Here is a 15858-nt window from a genome sequence, read left to right on the forward strand (position 1 = left end):
ACACTGATTCATATTCAATCAATACAAATGACTTTCTTTATGGATAAGTAATTGATTCATTCATTCAACTGATTAGTTTAACTGTATTGATTCATTTGGGAATGATACAAATGTCTGTCTTTTATGAATTAGTAATTTAATCATTCAAACAACCGATTCATGTAGCGTCACTGATTCATTTGGGAATGATACAAATTACTGTCTTTATGAATGAGTCAATGAATCGTTCATTAAACCAGCTTATTCAGCTACATCGATTCATTTAGGAACAATACCAATGACTGTCTTTATGAATGAGTCATTGAATCATTAATTCAACTGATTCATTCAGCTACACTGATTCATTTTCAAACAATACAAATGACTTTATGGATGAGTCATTGAATCATTCATTCAGCTGATTAATTCAGCTACACTGATTCATTTAAGAACCATACAAAGGACTGTCTTTATGAATGAGTCATTGAATTATTCATTTAACCGTTTTGTTCACAAACACAGATTTAATCTGTCACTTGTTCTGGTTTCTGTAGTCTTTATCCGAGCAAACTGTTTTTCCTGTATAGCTCAGGCATCTTAATTTCTAAATAATATTTTTTTTTAAACATCAACTTTGCCTCAGATGATATATTACTTCAGAAGAAATAAAAATAGGCACAAGTGAGTCAATAGTTGTCATGCGGTACCAGTATAGAGCTAATAATTAATGCGGATTATTTGGATGGAGTAAACTTTAATGAGAAATGTTTGAGTTCATATTGAGATCTCTGACTTTTCGTCTTTAAGAGGAGACTTCAGCAACGGTCTCCATTTGATTCATTTGCAATTACACTTTTAAAGAGATCTGTTGTGTGATTTGCGGGACTTCTTCACTGTCCTGCTCTTCTTCTCCATGTTTCTCAGGGTGATGACAGTGATGCGGATGCCATGGTAACAGGACACTAATGCGGTGAGAGCGAGAGAATGACACACAAACACCAGTCTCAGCGTGTCTGTCCTTTAACGAAGCTCTCGTTAGCGTCCTGCTCAAACAGCTAATTACACTGTAACAGAAGCAAACACGGCATAAAGCCTGCAGACACCGTACACAACATGCCACCATACAATAACTCAACAAACATACTCTTATACACATACAGTTATGCACATATTGGATCAAATAAGCCATTTTTATTGTATATTTATAATCAACACTTCTCTCAGCTCGCTGATGCATTGCCTTCTCCATGAAGGATATATATAACGCTGGCTTAGAATTTAGCCAAACCATTGCTGCATGCTTTTAATCATCAGGAGTGTGACTATGATGTCTTCAAATGTTGTCTATGTAGGCAGCTCACTAGGTTTTGGGACAGATCTAGTATCAGTCACCTGAGTGCACCAGCAGATGTGAATATCTCATGTGTGGTCGCTAAGACCTCTGTTCTCTGGAGGAAATGATTCATTTAATACCAAAAAACAGCCACGGTGCTCCGATCGCACACCTGCGCCACCGAGAGCGAGCGTAAGATGAGAAAACAGACGAGTTTCAGCTCCTTCCCTTTGAGTCAATGGCTATAATTCATCAATTAAGAGCTCTAGTTCTGCTTTTAGCATCAAAAGACTCAGATCTAATTAATGAATTAAATATGCATTAAAAAACGTTTCTCTAGCAGAGATCATGAGTTAACATCAAAGTAGAAAATCACAGATCTGTTTCATATCTTGAGTGTTTAAACTCATAATTGTGGGAAAAAAGTCTGAATTGTGAGATTTAAAGTCTCAAATTACAACATTAGAACAGAAGTTGAAATGGTTTAAATACTAATACTGTTGCAAATATTCTAAATCATCAAATGTTAACCATTAAAACCATTACCAAATGGTTTCCAGTAGCAGTGTTGCCAAGTTCACGGTGACAAGTGCTTCTTGTAAACTGTTGCTGTACAGGTTTGCAGTTTAAAGATTTGATTGCATTTACTGTAACTGACTGAAGTGTTTTACATTCTACAGATGATAAAACTCTGCTAAGAGCTCATTTAATGAAAAAAACTGTGTACTTCTAGTGATTTTCTAGCTAAAATTGTAACACGGAACAGTGATTGTAAAATGTGTGTTTTAGGTATGGAGTGGTATATGCTGAGTTTTGATATCGGGCGGATTTTGATTGACCTTTGGGCTGTTTTTTTTTTTTTTTTTTTTTTTTTTTACATAGACCTGGCAACCCTGTCCATTCGTGCGTTTCAGGCCATATCCCATTAGGATTCAGTGGTTTTAACAATAGAAGGCAACAAATTACCAGTAGTGACCCACAAGGAACCAGTACTATTCCCTTTATAACTATTAAAACCATTACTTATTCTCAGTGGGGGGTTCTATTGGTTGTTTTTCAGCTGGCTTCTAATAGCACCATCCCCAACAAGAATGTTTTTCTTTCATAACTCTTCATTTCTGTATTTTTCTCATCAACTTTCATAACCACTGCTAGATAGAGACTTTGATGGATTTAATTCAATCAGGTCAGTGGTCATGAAATTTGGATATTGTACAGATGAGAAAACATAAACAATCACAGGTCTCTTTAATATCTCTATTCTGTCTCCCGTGGCAACAGGAACAAACAATTCAATAAATAGTTACATTGTTAATATATTGTTGCCAAGCAATGCAGCAACTAAACTGAACTCGCGGCCTAGCGCAGATGAGCTACAGGACCTCGGTGAGCACACCCTAGCGATTTAATCAGTAACTGAGATCTGCATTAAGTTGTGTGAGCTCTGAAAGAGCTACCTCTGAGCAATGAAGCGTTCCCTGCTGGAGTCAAGAGTGAGAACGATCAGAACAGCTCGTTAGCGACTGAGGCGCTTCGCACGGCACCACCAACCCTCTGTATTCCATCGCTTTCTGTGTGTCTCAGTCTTAAGGACGCCTGAATGTGTTTACAAGATCGTTTCTGAGCGTCATCTGCAAAACGCATCCGTTCCGAGCCTCTTATAAACACACCGCAATAAAGGCGCGTGATGATAGAACGCGTATAAAGCTCTTAATGTTCCCACTGTCATATGTTACACGACTTAATGAAAATGCCATATCTGCAGTACTCACACACTCAAAACCACAGAAGAAAGCTCCCTGAGGGCTTATAGCAGCAATTACGATTTTCATAAACCCTTTTGTGAGAGAAAAGCTCTTTGCATTGTATCTGAAGGCCAAAAAACGAGTGCGAGGATTAATAAACAGAAGCGAGAACCTTCACATTTCACAGACGTCAGAGAAATCTGGAGGAAACACAACACAAACAGTGATCTAGGAAATTAGCGGGCTGTGTTCTGTAATTAGATTCACATTTATGTTTATTGATTTGACAGATGCTTCATTCGCAGGTAAACACGCACTTACTCAATTTTAGTAAACAACCTTGTAAACCCAGACAGCAGGGGTGCATCTGCAAGAGCGATCGCGAAAGCATCTGCTGTGTACAAACATCTGACAGAATTCTTTAAGATGTCAGTTTTACATGCATTCTAAATCATAAAGACATCTTTTAAACGTCTATTTGACATCTGATAGGAGACGTCCTATAGACGTATTGCAGATTAGCAAACACTCTAAAAAATACGTCTTGCAGATGTAATGCAGACGTCAAATAGACGTCTCTGAGATATAGGTGAGCTATCGGGGATGTTATGGATGGAAGTGCAGAGCTTTTCATTTTTCTACAATAATTTGTATTATATATATATAGTTTTTATATCGTGACGTTTTATTTATTTGTATTTTATATTATTATTTATATTTTTTATTAATATTTCATATTATTGTTTTATTTATGTTTTGTTTTTGAGTTATTTATTTACATTTTATTTGTTTGTGTTTTCATTATTTTCTTGCAGTTTAGTTGACCGTCTGATGCGGTAAAAGAAACATGACTTTCTGATCAATTTAACACAGTTCCACCTTCACAAGAAACACATTTCCCTTTTCTTATGTGCATACTACGGACAGCTCAAGGACACGCGTGTGCCGTATGACCGCGCGCGCTCGTGTGTGTGTTTTGAGGAGTGTGTATGAATGCAGAGTGTGAGATAATAACTGAGGTAGAGGAGCTCAGAACACAGCAGGAGGAAGAAACACAAGCTCACGGTGACCTGCTTAACACAGAGCAACACTATCAGCCTCTCGCTGTAAGCGCTCGCAGTTCACACCGACAACAGCGTATCATTCATTACTGAGAGAGAGAGAACGTCTGAGTATAAAGACACTCGTGCTGAGATTGTTAAATCATTGATAAAATGAGAACAGAAGTTAATTAAATCAGCTGAATAAGAGACTCCAGTGCTGCTGCATCTCAAATAGTGTGCAGTATGTTTGAACCATAGATATGGAGTGGAAACAGTATCAAATCCTCCCACAAATGCACGTGAGAGATCCACACATGCGCACAAATGCAAGTGCATTAATTAATTCTTTGCTCACAGAATGACCCTCAGATAATATATCTGTACCTGTTATTTCATGCACAACAAATTGAATCCTTTGCATTAGTGTTCTGCTATAAGAATGTCCATAAATGCACGCTTTTGTATTTGCGATTCTTTAGAGACGCGTGTATCTTTTTCTTCAATGTCTTATGTGCACAAAATGTAAAATTTTATTATGGTGCTAGTATCACGTTTCCGTAGTGCCGTGGTCTGCATTCATTGTGATTATACCGTGTTGCTCTTAGTGACAAGAGTTTGATATGAACGAGCTTGTTTTGCTTCTTTACATATAGGCTATACTTGCTGTATCCCTAGAGCACAATATTGGTAAGTTTATCATAATGCATAATAATTGATATTCTTATTGTTGTACTGCATCTCAGGTCATTTTATTTAAAGATTACTTCAAGTAACAAAGACTTTTTTATGGTTTTGGTTTTAGTTAATAATAACCCTGGTGTGCATTAAGTATGTATCTGATGGTAATTTAATTTAGTTTGTTTTACATTCATTTTGTGTGTTTAGAAGTCAACAGCTGGTTATAGCAGCAGTGTTTTAGTTGCTGGTAGTGAATGTGTGAGTGTATTAAGTGTATTTGAGAGAAGGATGCAGTGCTGCTGATGGCACAGACTCTAATTATTTGCCCCTTGAAGAGTGTGACTCCATTTCATTGGCAGCAATGGCCCTGTGCTGTCATTCATTAGTGATACAATGTGCCTGTGCCCACAGCGGAGCTGACATAACACACACACACACACACACACACACACACATCTCCAGGACAGAGATGACAAGCAGACCTACAGTCATTCATCATCCTGCGCTCTATTCGTTTATCTGGATCTCTCTCTTTCTCTGTAAAGCTGCTGACTTTGAATATTCAACCACACACACACACACACACACACACACACACACATGCATGATCACACACACAGTGCAAATTAAGACACACGAAACTGATGCAAAGTGATGCATACTGCATGGAAATCTCATCTGCAGAGGAAGCGCTGTGACCTACTGACCTTTAACCAGAGGTCAAAGGTCAGATGACTCTCTGTCCACACACTGAATGCGATATTAGTGCACTGCTGACAGCATATTCTCAAGTACACACTGTTCACTGCCTTCTTTTTTTGGAAGTAGTATGTGATGCAGTATACAACAGTAAGCATTGGTGAGCAGCGTCCGGTGGTTATTCAAGAAAAATTGCATTATTTTGCATTTTAATACAGATTTGTGTAATTCTGGGTCTCAGGAATCATTTTCACGAACAAATTGAGATTCATTAATAACTTTCATACTAAATGTTGAAATACTGAAAACCATTTGTGCCATGGACAATATATATATATTTCACTTTTTATTTCACAATTCAGACAATGCAAGATTATATCTCAGATTTTAGTTTGTATCTTGAAATTGAATTTTTTTTTTTTCAGTTTGAACTGGCTTTGATTACTCCAGATTTATTAATATTAGAATGACGTTAAGTCTGTACGTACATGTTGTGAACTAGATGGAAATTTACTGACGTTTTCCCATGAATAATCTACACAATATTAGTGAGTGAGACACTGTCTTTCTCTTGTCTGATCAAATAATTAGTCAATCAATCGATCAGTTCTGACTTCCATTCAGTTCCACGTTTGAAATGGATATGCAGTTGAGAGATTGAGAGAAACTCTCTCTCATATTAATGTTGTATTTTATCGAGTGATGCTTTGATCTGTTTATTTGATTAATTATGAGGACCATCTCTCTCTCTGGACGTGACAGACTGAGACAGAGAGACAGTTGGGGATTTTTTGCAGGTGTTCCTTCACTCAACATCCATTTCTCATCTTGACGAGCAATCAATCAAATCTGGCCTCTCTCCACAAATGGACAGCTGTTACCACGGAAACCCCGGCAGCGCGACACCCAATCAGAGCGAGAAAACAATGATCTGTGCTGCGGCTTCCTTCACGACTGATAATTCACAGGAACACAGAGAATCCTGTCATGGTTTACTCACACTCATGATTCAGTTTATAAAGACCACAATAAAGACGTGATGTCAGGTGATTTAAAAGACCATGCAACAAGTCAAGTCACTATTTATGAACCCTAATGACTCAGTGATGGAGAAATGACTGAAATCACGTCTGTTCCTCACATTAAACTACCTTATGATGTCCAGCGAACAGAAAACTTCCGAGAACATTGCACTAATATTCCCAGAATGTCCAGTTTTTTTAAATGTTTTAGAAACTTTTTTTTTAATTGGTAATGCAGACGTTAAGGAAACGTTCCGTTTGATCATTTTGAAACATTATGGGAATGTTACATTTGAATGTTTTCTGAAACAAGTAGCAACATTTCAGAAACGTTACATGAACAACCAACGGAGGCATTTCAGGGAAAAAAATAAATAAATTCCATGAACAATGTACAGATAATGTCTTTGTTCGTTTTGAGAAGATTATTAAATATTCCGCCCAGTGAACTAAAAACTAGGGCTGTCAATTGATTAAAATATTTAATCGCGATTAATCGCATCATTGTCATGAGTTAACTTAATCGCACATTTTTATCTGTCCTAAATGTACCTTAAATTAATACCTTTTAAATTAACATGGGCATGGACAAATATGGATGCTTGCCAATTACATTTACATTTGCAAATATTATGCAAATGTATGTTTATTATTAGTGAATCCATAAAATACAGAATACAGGCTTTCACAAACACAAAAGTTTTTTAAACCATTTTTAAGAAACTGAATCAAGTATCAATCATTATATTAACTGAAACAATTATTCTCAATTATAAATTATTTTTATAATTTATTATCTTCTTATCGATCTACCAGTTCACATTTACAACTGTGTGTTTGCTATATAAAAACAATGGTGGATGTTAACATTGGTCTGAATAAAAACAGCAGACAGGTTTATTGAAAATGCAGATTCATTCTCTGCCAGCAGGTGGTGCTGTTGGACTTTGAAACATGCAGTGCTCATATTTATTTAATAAAATCATAGCCTTTTGAAGTTTAATCACATTTAGCCATATTGCACCACAAAAAAATCAAAGAAATCAATTAATCAATTAAAAGATTTGTGCTCATGTTGCAAAAAAAAAAACTAAACATCAAAAATTTTAAATCAAACAATCATTATTTTTCTCACAATTGCATGTTTATGTCCCACAATTCACAGTTTCCTTCAAACAGTTATCTTTTGTTCCTAATTTGAAGTTTCCACAAACGCACTGACACAGTTTCCTTCAAACAGTTATCTTTTGTTCCTAATTTGAAGTTTTCTTTGCATAATCCTGACTTTTTTGCTGAATTCTGAGTTTTTTTACCATCACCACAAAAGTAAATTAAATAAAAATTGTCAGATAAAAAAAAAAAAAAATTAAATATAAAAAAAAAACATCAAAATAATTATAAGACAAAAAACATAATTTTTCTTTTAATAAGCTTCCATACACGACGGAGAATGTAATAAATTAGTTTTTATGCATTAATATTAATAACTATGAAATTATTTAACCACTAATCAAATTAAAAAAATGTAATGGTTTGGTGCATTGATGCTAAACATCTGGCTTTGTGTGTGTGAGTGTGTTGTGAGTGTGCACGTGTGTGCGTGACTGTGTGTGTTGTTGTGTGTGTGTTTGTGTGTGTGTGTGTGTGTGTGTGTGTGCAGTAGAGGTGTGTTTCTTGTGTGTGTGTGTGTGTGGTGTGTGTGTGCTGTGTGTGTGCGTGTGTGAGTGAGTGTGTGTTTGCTTGTGTGTGTGTGTGTGTGTGTGTGTGTGTGTGTGGAGACGTGTGTGTGTGTGTAATTGTGTGTGTGTGTGTGTGTGTGTGTGTGTGTGTTGTGTGTATGTTGTGTTGTGTGTGTCCTGTGGTTTGTGTGTTAACGTGTTTGGAATCCCCGAGTGTGTGCGTCTCTGTGTGTGGTGGTGTGTTGTGGTGTGTGTGTTCAAGGTGTGCCGGTGGTGCTGGTGTGTGTGTGTGAGTGTGGGTGTTATGTGTGAGTGTGTGGCCAGTGTTGATGTGTGTGCAGATGTGTAATTCGTGTTTGCTGTGTGTGGTGTGTGTGCATGAGTGTGTGCATGCCTGTGTTGTGTGCGTGTGTGTAGTGTGACAGACAAATAAAATAAATCATGACTTGTGTGTGTGTGTGAGTGCAAATTTGCTTGTGTGTGTGTGTGTGTGTGTGTGTGCTCTTGGGGTTGAGAGAGAGAGACAGTGAGTACAGTGAGGTGTGTGTTGTGTGTGTGTGTTTTTTGGTGTGTGTGTGTGTGTGGTTGTGGAGAGAGAGATAAGAGTGAGTGGTGTGTGTGTAAATGTAATGTGTGTGTGGTAATGTGAGTATGTGTGTGTGTTTTTAGCAACTGTTTCATGAGTTTGTGTAATCAGTTAAAGATTGTGCTCGTGTTGATGCTGATAAACGTTTGTTTTCATGGGGGGTCGCGAAGGCCGCGCTATTTATCCTCCGGCCGGTTCATCGAAGTCTCCATTCGCGCTATAAAGTAACTCGGGAATTGCAACCGGTTATCGCTGACAATTCTTCGATTTTTGACATCGGGCTCCTCCGGTTTGCCTGTCTGCCTAAAACCCACACTGGCACACAAAATAGTCATCAGTTAAATGATCTTTTAAACTGCGCAAAAGAGCCTTTTCTTTGCTTTATATGTCTCTCAAACTTTATTCTTATGCAAATTCTTTGTTTTTTTGTGGGTCCTCTAGTGGCTTACCACAAAAGACAAATATAATAAAACATTGTCAGATTTTTTTCCTCAGAAGTGTGAGATAAAAAAAAAAGAAAATTAATTGTGAGACAAACATCAGAATTGTGAGATGTTGCAATATTTTTTTTTTCCCTTTTAATACAGCTAAAATACATGACAGAGAATGTAATACATTTGTTTTTAATGCATTAAGGTTAATAACTATGAAAAATAAGAGAGATTGTGTGTGCTGTTGTGTGTGTGTGTAATGTGTGGTGTGTGAGGCCGCGCTTATCTCCGGCCGGTTCTCGGAGTGTGTGTGACAGTTATAAATGGACGCGTGTGATGCTGATGGACGCGCTTATCTCGCCAAGTCCTCGCATATCTCCTGCCGCTCCTAGTAGTATGTAAAACGGCGTAAAAAGCTCCGGTTTCCTCCTGTCTGCCTAAAACCTCCTCTCTCCCCAAAACCCTCCTGTCTGCCTAAAACACACACTGGCACAAAATAGTCATCAGGAAAATAATGAGCTTTAACTGCGCAAAAGAGCCTCTGTCTTTATATGTCTCTCAAACTTTATTATTAGAGCAAATGAAAGAGCCACAATTACACCCTCAATGATTATAATGAAGCCGATCTGAATGTACAGACAGCAGACATAAATGTGTCGTTTCAGTCCCACAGGTGTGGTTAGTTCACGCTTCGAAATGCTGCGTTTGCAGTTAAAACAGTTGTGGTTAGTTCACGTGTCATACTAAAAGTCCTGAAAATACTACACCGCAAAAAACCTACTTTTAAAGGAGGGAAATCTCCCCCCCCCCGCTTTATGCGGTAAAAATAATAAATAAAACTAAACAATTAAACATCCAAAAACTACATAATCAAAAAACACATAAAAACATCAAAATACACAACAATAAAAAAAAAATAAAATCAAACGCTTGGATTATTGTAATGCATTAAAGAATGATCCTGAAGAAGTTATATTCTCACGCTTGGATTATTGTAATGCTTTACATGCAAGGGTTTGTCAGTCGCCTCTGTCGAGGTCACAATTAGTTCAAAATGCTGAGTCCAGACTGCTGACAAATAAAACTCAAGGTTCCACGCACACGTCTGAAGTGTAGAGGTGATCGAGCAGGTTCAGTTGTGGCCCCTAGGTCTTCCTTTCTCTGCAGATGCTCAGTTCACGTCTTAAGACTCATTTGTACTCACAGGTGTTTGATGTGTAGTTTTACAGGAATTTACTTATGCGTTTTAATTAATTGCTATTATTGTTTTTGATTTTCTTGTACAGCACTTTGGTATAGCCTACTTTCGTGGTTTTTAAGGTGCTTTGTAAATAAATGATTGATTTAAATGATTGAATCATTAAACTGAGTAATGCAGAGTATGCTAAGCATGCATGGAATACATGCTGAATCATTAAAGTTTAGAAACAAAATAACTTAAATTATATTTTGAGCACTCAAACCGGAAGTGTGCCGAAGTGTGCGTGAACCCGCCCAGTGGTTGTTGTGTGTGTGTGTGTGTGTGTGTGTGTGTGTGTGTGTCCGCTAGAGGGCGCCGCTGCTCCATGATTCACAAAAATCATCATCTTTAAAATCATCCTCATAAAAAAAAAAGCTCTGAACTACCAGAAACGCCTGAGAATGAGTTCAGATCATTGATCTGTGAATATTTCTGCCTCCGCAGGCCTTTAACCTCACAAGCAGCCTTTATCCCTCTCTGATGTGTCTTATGAGAGAGGAAATTCTCCTCTTTTTTTGCTGTTTTTTTTTTTCCCCAGCCTGTGCTGCAAGCATCATCTTGTGTCTCTGTTAATGAGTCTCCTCTATGCCGGGCCACTCGCTCCGCATCACCAATCATCTGGGGCTCAAACAGGAAATGGCTGTGCGCTGTGACTTCCTGTGGAGCATGCCCTGTGATGACCTCCTGATAAACACGCTCAGGATGATTTCAATTCACACCTTCAGACTCACTAATGGAGGAGATGCAGGAAGACTCTTTCTCTCACACATCCACACACACACACAAAAAAAAACACACAAACTTACAAAAAAAAAAAAACACCAAAAGAACAGCATTTATTTAAAATAGAAATCTTTTCATCATATATTAAAAAACAGAAAAAAATTCTTAATATCATAAAAAACCTTTCAAAATTCTTTATTTCAGTACATTTTCTTTCTTCTTTTTTTAAGAAATTAATACTTAAATTGATCAAGGACGCGTTAAAATGCTCAAAAGTGAGCAAAGACATTTATAATGTCACAAAAGGTTTTTATTTTTAATAAATGCTGTTCTTTTGAACTTTCTATTCATCTGTGAATCCTGAAAAATCAAATGCATCACAGTTTCCACAAAAATATTAAAGTTTTCAACATTGATAATAATCAGAAATGTTTCTTGAGCAGTAAATCATCATATTAGTATGCTTTCTGAAGATCATGTGACACTGAAGACTGGAGTAATGATGCTGAAAATACAGCTGCACATCACAGAAATAAATTACACTTTAACACACATTCACATAGAAAACTGATATTTTAAATGGTAATAATATTTCACAATTTTACTGTTTTTTAAACAGACTACAAATCTCACTGATAACTTATACATATGATATACAATAATAACCATCTTTTTTTTTAATTACTAAAAACGTGTAACATCTACACACACACAATTATTTAAATAACTGTAATAAAAGCAATTATCCAGAACCTTTTGAGACACCTTAGTTTACTCATTTCCAACCACTAAAAGAAACATATTTTGTAATGTGCTTTCCTCATGCAAAGCAACACAACACATTTCACAAAACAATTTTTATTTGTAATGTGCCTTTTGTGTTGTTCTCAAAGCAAAACACGTTTAAATTTCAACAAAGAAAAATAATACATGCCCATGCCAGAAACTCCACCCACACAGTCTCCAAACATCCAATCACACGACCCCAGTGCTGTGATTGACAGCACCTGCAGATTCTGAAATGAACCAATCACAAACTGCAGAGATGATAAACACATGAACAGCTGCCAGCAGACAAACACAATTCAGAGAGCAACTCCTTAAAGTTCAGTGAGTCTGAGATCCTGTCATGCTTTATAACATTCTGACACCTGATCAAACCGAAACAACCCGTCCACAAGCCCAAACTACTGAGCCACGAAGAGAAGCCAACACTGTGAGGAATCTTTTGTAAATGTATATTGCATTAAAGACGCTCAGTACAGAGTTTTGTTGTCGTAAATCTGAAGCTCTCCAATAAACCCGTGACTTCATCCTGGAGAAAGTCCTGAAAATGAGTTTTGCTTAAACTGTGCTTCTTCAGATCTTTGGAGAGACCAAATCCAGCTTTTCACATCAGTAACATTTCACATTCGCTTTCTGTCTGCCAGATCGGCCTTGAAGTCGAGTTTCTCTTTAATCGTCTGCACGGCTCTCATTTCACTCTCAAAGCCTCTGAAATCCAGCTTCACGGGAAACGCGACGCTCGTGTCACCGCGCCTCTTAGTTTGCCACAAATCAATCTCTCTCTCTCTCTCTCTCTCTCTCTCTCTCTCTCTCTCTCTGTGGATCCGTCTGTGGGTCGGGTTCTGGTCAGCAATGAAAACGTTAATGGTCAGTGTGCGTTAAACCATGGTAACGGTGAGATCTGCAGCCTTAGCGACTATGTTTTGAACATCAAAGTCCCCGGCTGTGATGCTGTCAGGAGACCGGGGCTAGTTGTCACACTCGTTTTTTTTTTTTTTTTTTTTTTTTATTAATTATTTTTAACAGCAGTAAAGAGGTTAATGTGTTTGAAGGTCAGGAGAGAGTGGGGCAAGTTGTCACAATAAACAACTTAAACCATCAAAAAAAAATACTTCATTAATAACATTTTTTGCAAGTGGGGCAAGTTGTCACAATATACAGTGTAAATTGTCATGAATGGAGCCTGCATTATTGACTTTTCCCAGCTAACAAAAATATGTTTTTAAGAACATTTTGCTAACCCATATAGCACAGGTACGTAAAGATCTCTTCAAATGGAAAGCATCTGCTGTGTACAAACACCTGACAGACGTCTATAAGATGTCAGATTTACATTAATTCTAAATCTTAAAGACATCTTCTAAACGTCTATTTGACCTCTGATAGGAAATGTATTACAGATGAGCAAACTCTCTCTAAAAAAAACACGTCTTGCAGATGTTAATGTGATGTCAGATGTGCGTGTGCATTCTGAACATCTGAACTAATACATTTTAAACGTTTTCGTGTTTATGTGAACTTTAAGTGAACGGCTCATTTTATTTGGCAAACGTTATAAGAATGTTACTTTTATGATGTTATCTGAACATCAACAAAAAAGCAACAAAAATTAAAAATCAACTATAACTACCTCCAACTAAAACGTTTCAAAAAATTTCAATGAATGATAACTTTTAAAGACCAGATAACTTAAACATAGGCCTACTAGAAAAATGACTGTGCATAACGTTGAGAAAACATTAGATGGGTTTATTTATTTATTTATTAACAGATTAAATAAAAAAACCTACAAAATAACTGACATTAAGATTTTAGATTGGAGGATTTTACCAAAATATTTTAATAAGGATTAGAAACCAGCTAGAAATGCATGCAAAACCTATTAGCAAAAACAGCCCTGATTGCACACGCACATCTCAGAGACGTCTATTTGACGTCGCATTAACATCTGCAAGACGTATTTTTTAGAGCGTTTGCTCATCTGCAATACATCTAGAGTTTGTTTCATATCAGATGTCAAATAGACGTTTGGAAGATGTCTCTATGATTTAGAATGCATGTAAAACTGACATCATCTTGTGACGTCTGTCAGATGTTTGTACACAGCAGATGCTTTCCAGATCTTTAAAAGACCTCTTACAGACATACGTGTGCTGTCTGGGAAATGGGAACTCTAGTATTTTTGCACATTCAGAACATCTCAGATCGAGTGTCTGTGTTAAGTTCACTCGAACTGCTCTGAAATCAGCAGGAACGCTTTATTAAGCGCCGACTCTGGGGCGCGTTCTGGGGGTGCGCGTCCAAAGCTAATGACACGAGCGTATGCGCGACCGCGCTCCCATCAAACACACACAGATTAATGTGATGATTAATATGATCGGCAGATTATGAGCTGTTTCCACATCTTCACAATCTCTCTTTTCAAACACGCCTGTAATGTGTGCGAAACACCCCTAATAAACGAGTCACAGACACATTTAGTTGCAATTACCACGAATTATTATTATTACAAAGTAATTTAATTAGGCCTATATATAGGCTATATAATAATGTTTTGCCGAAACATACGTTATCCGTATTAATTATTAACAGCCTATAATTATATAATTATATCAGCAAGCGGTCATTTAATTAACTATAGGCTAGTTAGTTTAGATACTAATAATAGGAATGGCCAAAATAAATAAATAAATAGCATAATTAGTAATGATAATAAAACGAGCGTTATATTTATAGGCTATAGTAGTTAATATATTCTTGTTTATTTTATTAGTATTGATTTATTCACGTCCAGGTGTCAGATTATACTTTCCAAAAATATCACAATCATTTCCTCTGTGCAAACAGCTCTGAGAAGAATTTTGTCATGCACGTCCAGGAAAAGAGAGAGAGAGAGAGACAGAGAGAGAAGCCTGATGTTTTCTTGCAAAAGTAAAAGTGTGAGCGCGCGCGTGATCTGGAGCTGCTGTGCGTGATTTCTCTCTCTCTCTCTCTCTCTCTCTCTCTCTCTCTCTCTTTCTCTCTCTCGATTAATTTCTACAGCCTCAAAAAAAAAGTAAACTGCGCTTTGAGTCCAAAATCTCCATTTATAACATCTTAAGAACACCTTCTTCTCCTCTTTAGTTTTTTTAATCAATTATTTGTGCATTCTGCACTCAGATCAGAACAATATCTGAAAAAAAATTAATGAACTGCACGATGCTCTCTGTATTTCGAAGATTTTCGAATGTTAGTGCTGATGCTCCTTTTCATGACACTAGAAGAAAATACAATTGTGGCAAATAAATTTTGCTATCTGTATCTAAACTGGCGAGCTATAATCTATACATAAACATCAATTATCTATGAAAGGTATATTAAAAAGTCCATAAAAAATTAACGCGAGATGTGCGAGACTTCCAGTGTAGGCTTCTAGTTATTTTCCCTGCACAAAACAGTCTGCTGTGCTGCTTACAAACTGGTATTTGCTACCATATAATTGTAAATATTTATCGCAATAATCATAAACACTAGTTTGTAGGGCAAATAGATTTACGGTGCATTTTGTTATTCTAGTTAGCGGCTAATGAACCGGAAGTCTCGCACATTCAAAGAAAACAGCTTCAGCATCTCGAAATGAGCTCCATTCGATGAGGAATCGGTGTGTATTAAAGACTTTAATGTGTAGTCCACGCAAAGTACATGAACTTGTTTTGTGCAGACATCTTCCACACACACACACACACACACACACACACACACACACTTTAGACCACACAAGCACTCCACATTGAGCCAAGGAGCCACTGACCCACACACAACACAATGACCACGAGTGACGGTGTAACACGTGTGATTCCACCCTGCAGGACAGAATAGAAGTGATTCCACCCTGCAGGACAGAATAAAACCACCCTGCAGGACAGAATAGAATA

This window comes from Cyprinus carpio, chromosome A4, assembly GCF_018340385.1.
Source record: "Cyprinus carpio isolate SPL01 chromosome A4, ASM1834038v1, whole genome shotgun sequence".
NCBI lineage: Eukaryota > Metazoa > Chordata > Actinopteri > Cypriniformes > Cyprinidae > Cyprinus > Cyprinus carpio.